The sequence below is a fragment of the Erinaceus europaeus genome, chromosome 2, assembly GCF_950295315.1.
Source record: "Erinaceus europaeus chromosome 2, mEriEur2.1, whole genome shotgun sequence".
NCBI classification, from domain to species: Eukaryota; Metazoa; Chordata; class Mammalia; order Eulipotyphla; family Erinaceidae; genus Erinaceus; species Erinaceus europaeus.
The window spans coordinates 191,580,600-191,588,499 of NC_080163.1; positions in this window are offsets into that span (position 1 = coordinate 191,580,600).

The following is a 7,900-nucleotide window of genomic DNA, read 5'->3' on the forward strand; positions in this document are numbered from 1 at the left end:
CAAAGCAGCTGGGTTGACAGAAGCTAAACATGACATTATTTCTAGGTCAAGCAAAATTAACCCCTTCCTAATTAGGGTGCCTTAGCTATCATCTGGGTGGGCATCTAAGTCATGCTAGTGTTTTCTTTATTATGTGTGTATACATCCAGTTTCTCACATTCCCACTTTTGCTTGTAAATCTGTGGGATCACCAGATTCGATACTCTGCTTCCAAGTCTGTAATAGCAAGGACTTGGTATTATTGCCTGCACACCAGGAGTTTTACTACTTCTGTTCTGTTATGTAGGAACCTGACAATGGCATTTATTTAGCAAGGTCCTATGAGCAGGCCAAGAAAGATTAAGATCACTGGTCCTGCCAGGGAAGAGAGGAGAGTCATTAAGCAGGGAGACCAATTAAACCAAGACGCACACCAGCTTTGATTTGCTTCTCCTTTTCTTTGTTAATGAGGCTCTCTCTGACCTCAGCCAGTGTTTGTCTAATTATTCCAGATTTATTAGCATAAGAACAGCAAGTTTCTCCAAGTGCCATCCAAATTCCTCCTTGTCTGATGAACAGCAAATCTTGTCCCCTCTGATTCTGGAGGACAACTTCTGCTAGTGAGTCGACCTCTGACTCTAACTCATGTATGGTATATTTAGTCATTTTAGGTCGGCATCTACCTTTTAGCTTAGACGGTTCAGATTCTGGTTTCCTATGACTAGTACTCAGGCCCCTATAGCAGCTGAGCCTGTTACCCCTAATCTTGGAAGAGGGGGCCGAGAATGGGGGCTGCCCACCTAGGTTGCACTGGATGGGTCCTGCTTATGCTAAGGTGCTCCCAACCAGCCTCTCCACTATAAAGGAACACTTGGGGGAAGACTGTAACTAACACACAGAGCTCATGTACATCTGAGGAACTATTAAATCAGTTTTAAAATATGCAGGGGGTTAGTCCTGAAAGGCAAGCAAACCAAGGGTTGTTAGGGCTTTTAAAATAGTCTCAGGAGTCGGGCAGTAGCACAGTGAGTTAAATGCACATGGCACAAAGCTCTAGGACTGGTGTATAAGGATCCCGGTTCAAGCACCCGGCTCCCCACCTGCAGGGGACTCGCTTCACAAGTGGTGAAGCAGGTCTGCAGGTGTCTATCTTTCTCTCCACCTCTCTGTCTTCCCCTTCTCTCTCCATTTCTCTCTGTCCTATCTAACAACGATGACATCAATAACAAAAACAACAACAATAAAGCCAACAAGGACAACAAAAGGGAAAATAAATATTTTTAAAAAGTAAGTTTCATTATGTTGTGGCAGCTCAGGAGCAAACTGGTATTATTACAGCCAGGGAGTGTAGCCCTACATGTCCTCTGGTATCATTACAGCCAGGGAGTGTAGCCCTACATGTCCTCTGAGGCCCTTACTTGGGACTCAAGTTCCCGAGGCTTGTATGTCTCCTAGGTTTAATTTGGGCTGCAGACTCCAAGGACATTGAGTTAGGGACTCATCAAAGGTTATCTGGGGGATCTCATTAATGGATATATCTACTGCCAAGCCAACATAGTGTGAGGGCTTCGGGTCTAGACACATCCAGCAGTCAGCCACCACTTGTGGATTGGCTGCATTTGCAAACTTGTGAACTTCAGGTAGATGTCCTACTGGGGATGTTTAGGATGAATTTCTAGGAGCTTGGATACTTCAGGGACAATATTGGTCATGGTGGGCATGACTGTCGGACTCATGGCCCTAGGGGCTGGAGTTGAGTACTCGGACTCTGGGGCCAGCCTTTTTCTCACATCTAAGGAGGTGTTGACCAAGGAGCCAATGGGCAAAAAAAGAATCATGTCCTTGAGGGCTCTGAGAGAACAGAGTTTCTGGATTGTTAAGAGTGCTCCAGGGTCTTTCCCAGTAACATATAGCCTGAGCCCCCAGGTCTTTCCTAGCTCCCGCATGTTAGTTGGGATCGAATTTGATAACCTTCACCATAATTGGATTACAGTTACCCAGGGTACAGCCTTTTGGTTGAGGCAAAGATGCCAGGCTAATGAATTTATTGTGGTTATGGGGCCTACAACCAGTGGCAAGAGTCTCACAGCACCAAGAAGCTCAGTGAAATTGTCCATCATCTTCATAGGAGCTGGGTCTGTTGGACAGGCAGGCATACAGCTGTGTTCATTCTAGTTATCATTTAAATTTGAGTACTGCACATCCATACCAACATGAGTGATATACTCATTTACTGTTTGATTGATGACTTCCTAGACTGGGAATCAAGGTACATAGGTCAAAGATGAAGGAGTAGCGCTTAGTACCATTGAAGGCACTTATCACCTTTCTAGTTTCTTTCTGAATCAGGGTCCAGTGGCTATAGTAGGCTTGATGCTGGACCATCTTTCTTCCTTGAACCGCAGGGTTCCACAGAGTCAGAATTAGGAGCATTGTCCAACTTGTTTTATAATCTTGAACTTTAATTTTTCTTGGATGCCTTGTACTGTTGGTATGCATGAGACCCCTTCTGTTTCATTTGGTTTAAATCCCCCCTGCTTAACACTATTCTATTTACATAACCACTTCATTCTATTTACATAACCACTGTTAACAAGTTCCACCCTCCCTCCAGGGCATTTGTGGTTCAGTGATAGGATTCTCGCCTAATCTGCCCCCTCTTTGTCACACTCTGATTTTCACCAGTCACTTTTCTCTCCACCCTCTCTATGTCACATCCTGTTTCCACCTTACTTGGCAAGTATATATAAAGACAGCATTGTGAGTTTTACAGTACAGTACCTTTAGTTTAGCTCAGCTCGGCTTAGATTGGGCTGCCTCCTGCATGAATAAAGAGATACTGCCTACAGCTCAACCATGAGTCCCTGGTTGTCTGTTACCCGCCCGTGAAGCCAGCCCGGCGAAAACAACATAACCTGTCGAAAACAACATTGTACCCTCCATTTTTCTTGTCTGGAAGGGCCAGGATCTGGTACTTGTTTGATCTGGGTCCAGTGGATCCATGGCCCCAGCCCAGCCACCTTGATGGCAGAGGGAGTGGACAGAGTAACAACATAAGGCCCCTTCCATTTTGGTTCTTATTTTTTGGGTTCATGTCTCTTAACCATTACCCAGTCACCAGATGTCAATTTTAACCTTTCTGTAACAGACAGTCGCTTGGCTCTGGCTTCTCTATTTTCCAATTTTCTTGTACTTTGTGGAAAACCTGTAGGGAAATCAACAGCTTGTCAGCTTCAAAATCAGTCATTAATTCTGCATTTAGTATTTGCAAGAGGGGTAGCGCCCTTCCAAGCACAATCTCAAAGGGGAACAGTTGTATTATATAAGGGGAACATCATACTCTCAGCACCACCATAGGTAGGAGAAGTACCCAGTTTTGGCTGGTCTCAAGGGCGAATTTAATAAGCGCCTCTGTTAATGTCTGATTCACATTCTCTACCTGTCTAGAACTTTTTGGTCAGTATGCACAATGAAGCTTTCAGTTGATGCCCAACAAGTTAGCCAATTTTGGAGGTGACGGATGCCACAAAGGCCAGTCCATTGTCTGACCCTATACTCAAAGGCAAGCCCCAGCGTGACACAATCTCATCTAATAACTTCTTGGCCACTGCCTCTGCAGTGGGGAACACCGCTACTCATCTTGAAAAAGTATCTATGAAGACCAGAAGGTATTTATTTGTATCTTTACATCCCTGGCTGTATTTTAGTAAAATCAACTTCCCAATGTCTTCCTATGTGTCCTTTTCTGCCTCTCTCAAACTCTGGCAGTTTTGTTCCTGACCTAGCATTAACCTACCTACATGTTTCACAAGTCTGACATACCTTGTTAACTTTTGTCACTTATCTTAGTCATGAATAACCTTTTATTCAACAATTCAGTCATTTTATTTTTTCCTAGATGAGTACTAGTGTGCATTGTCCATTTTAGACTTTCTTTTATATTTATTTTTGTTGCCCTTGATGTTTTTCATTATTGTTGTAGTTATTGTTGTTGTTATTGACGTCATTGTTGGATAGGACAGAGAGAAATGAAGAGAGGAGGGGAAGACAGAGAGGGGGGAGAGAAAGACAAACACCTGCAGACCTGCTTCACCACTTGTGAAGTGACTCCCCTGCAGGTGGGGAGCCGGGGGCTCGAACTGGGATCCTTATATGCCAGTCCTTGTGCTTTGTGCCATGTGTGCTTATCCCACTGCGTTACCGCCTGACTCCCCATATTAGCCTTTTTTATAACCACCCTGTCAGCTATACTCTTCCTTCAGAATCTGTGCACATCTGTTGTCCTTTTCTATCAACCCTAGTTCTTATACTTTTTGTTCTTCTTCTGCACTATATTTGGGTTCCGAGGGCAAGCTGACTGGGGGCAGTACCATGGGGTGACCAGACTTAGAGGTTTGGAGGTGGCTTCATGAGCTACAACATCCATGGCCTGGTTTCCCTTTGCTTCAAGTGATTGTCCTTTCTGGTGCCCGGGACAATGAATGACAGCTGCCCTTTTTGGCTTCCACACTGCCTCCAGCAACAGGAGAGTGTGTTCCTTGTTTTTTATTTCACTCTGGACAAGGTGAACAGTTCTCTTTCCCTGTATAGCACCCTGTGTACATGTAGAATGGTAAATGCATACCTGCTGTTGGTATAAACATTAACAGTCTCACCTTCCGACATCTTCAACGCTTGAGTCAGCTCGACCAGTTCAGCTTTCTGAGTGGAAGTTCCAGGGGTGGCGGGTGCTGCTTTCCAAACAATCGTCCCTTTCCTGTCCATTAGGATCTCCCTCCTCCCATAGCCCATTCCCAATGAAGTTGCTCCCATCAGTGAAAAGAGAAAAGTGCACTGGCGATGGGCTGATCAGTCAGGTCTGGCCGAGAGTTGCACACAACCTCAGGCCCCTGGCTGCAGTCATGGCAGTGCCTAACAGGAGCTCCCAGACCTGATGTCAATTTTTGGGAATAAGAATTTGTTGAATTCCCTGAATACACCCATTTGACAGCTTTATTTTCCCTTCTGTCAGCCTATACCCCAGGTACATAACTTCTGCCTTACGTATTTGTGCCTTTTTAGCTGAGACCTGGTACTCCAGCCTTTCAAGAGTCACTAGCAAGTCTTTAGTAGCTTGTAGGCACTCATCATAGTATTGCCCTGCTGGCAGAAGGTAATCTACATAGTGGAGCAGTTGGACGTTAGGGTGCCCATTCTGAAATTCCCTCAAGTCCCAGGACAACATCTCTCCAAATATGGTGGGGGAGTTCTTGAACCCTTGTGGTAGCTGGGTCCATGTCCATTGTCCTGATTGACCAATATCAGGGTTGGTCCACACAAAGGAAAATACAGGCTGATTCACCAGGGCTAATGGGATGCTAAAGAAAACATCTTTTAAGTCTAAGACTGTGTAGGTTTGCAGAGTAGGGGAGAGCAGCCTGAGGAGCATGTATGGGCTCAGGGCCATAGGGTGCAGGACCAGAACTCTCTGTTTCACCTCTGTCAAATCTTGCATGAGTTAAGAGTCCATAGCTCCAGGCTTCTGAACAGGCAGTAAAGGAGTGTTCCAGGAGGATGTACTCAGGACTAATATCTTTGACTCTCTCAACCTCTCAATGTGGACCTGTATGCCTTGAATCACTTTTCGGAGCAGTGGATACTGCTTCACAGTTACCAACTGGGGACGAATTTCTAGTGTCACAACTGGGGGAACATGGGACGCTAAACCCTGGCATCAGTCTCTGTCCAGGCTCCTGGGACTTTGGCCTGGAGTTTCTCTAGGACAGGGTTCCCCTCCTGTGTTGTGTTCCTGGGTGGCTTGACAGGTAACCTTCTGACAAGGGCACAGTCAGTAATAATATGTTGGGGGCAGTCAGGGTACTAAGGGTTTCAATTGGTCAACTGAGATAGAGGCCATCAGTTTCTTCAGCAGGTCATGTGTGCCCAATTAAAGGGTACAGGCTTACTGGCATCAACAGAAGTTCATGATTGACAGACCCAAAGCCCAAATCCACTGTCCAGGTGGGGGTCCAGGGGTAGGCAGATATATTTCACGTGAATCCTTGTAACAAAGTTTTCTTTTTGCTGATTGGTCCCAATGGGATTTTTAAGACTGAATTTGGGTCCCACATTTCTACCAAGAAGGAGATAGGGATCCCCCAACATTCATTGTAACCGGTGGCTTTGCAGGGAGTAAGGGGCCTGAGAACCATCAGTCATCTTGAGCCAAGACAAGGGTAGCCTTCTGTACCTCTTTCTGATTTCCTTTTAGACAATCAAATTTCCTATTTTTATATTTGTATTTATAAAATAGATATATTGACAGGACTACAGGATAAGAGGGGTACAATTCCATACAATCCACCTCCAGAGTTCCATAAAATGTCTCACGTTTTCTTTTTTTGGGAGGGGGCGCTAATAATTCCACAGCATTCACACCACCAGAGTTCTGTGTCCTTCCCCATTCCTTCAACTGGAACTGCACTAGCTCTCCCAAGGTCAAAGAAATGGATTCACTATTATTTCCATAACTATCTATCTATCTATATATATATATATATATAGATATACATAGTTGTTCCATGTTCCTGCCTTTGAAAGTATTGCTACTTGTGAGTGGTCTTCCTCTTTCCCCCTTCTCTCTCTAGGGCCAGATGGAGTTAGAGTTCAGAGACCTCTGCTCATCTCGCCCTAACTTTACCCTCCCTGGGAGCTGCCTCCCATTCTAACCCCATGTCCTGCTTTCTCACAACTTGTTCTTTGATTCTTGGTGGGGGGCCTTGTCACCTTCCACTAGGCCTATTTTTAACTATCAGACTTCCTCTATTCTCTGAAATGGGTAAAAACTGAAATTGCTCCAGATTCTATCAACTTTTTTTTTTTTGAGACAAGACAGAAGAAGTTTCAATACTGAATGAACCTACTTATAGGTGGTACTTAAGAAGCAGGACAAGGGAGAAAGGGTGAAGTTTGGACTGGCTGAGATGTATTTGGAGTAAAGCAAAGGCTTCTGGGCTAGAAGGAGATGGTGGAGAGGAACTTTGGACATACAGTCTATGATGGACAAGAGTGACTTGGGCAGATGTAGACACCTACTACAGGAAGATACCAAAAAAAAAAAAAGTACCCTGTTTCAGGGGGAAATGAAACTGTCCCCATGCTTCAACAACAGTTCTATAAGCCATTATTTCCCCCAATAATGTGGTAAAAGCTAAAGAAAAAAAAAAGCAGAGTTAAGGCCCAAACTATTTTCAATTACATGAAACATCTTAAATTGGCAAGTTGTAAAACTTTGACAATTTCCAATATTTTTATTTGCTTTTTAAAAATATTTTATTTATAAAATGGAAACATTGACTAAACCAAAGGATAAGAGGGGTACAACTTCACACAATTCCCACCACAAGACCTCATTATCCCTTCCCATCCCTTGATAGCTTTCCTATTCTTTCACCCTCTGGGAGTGTGGACCCAAGGTCATTGTGGGATGCAGAAGGTTGAAGGTCTGGCTTCTGTAATTGCTTCCCCACTGAAAATGTGTTTTGACAGATCAATCCATACTATCAGCTTGTCTCTCTCTTTCCCAGGTGGGGCAGGGCTCTTGGGAAATGGTTGTCTGCCCAGGAAAGTCATGTTACTATCATGGTAGCATCTGGAACCTGGTGGGTGAAACAAAAGTTAACATACTAAGCCAAACAAATTGCTGAATAATCATGAACCTAAAGGCTGGAATAGTGCAGATGAAGAGGAAAAGCTAGCAGGTCTCTTTTAAGTATATTCCAAGGGCCCCATGACTTCACTAGTTTTTTCCTTAGCCTGACATCTGATAAGCAGGTGAACCCAAATAATTGTCTGGGTAGATGATGTGATGTCTGGAAAAAGGGCTAGAAAGCTGGATCAAGGAAGAGAGTAGCTCCCAAATATGGGAAAAGTGTATAAACAC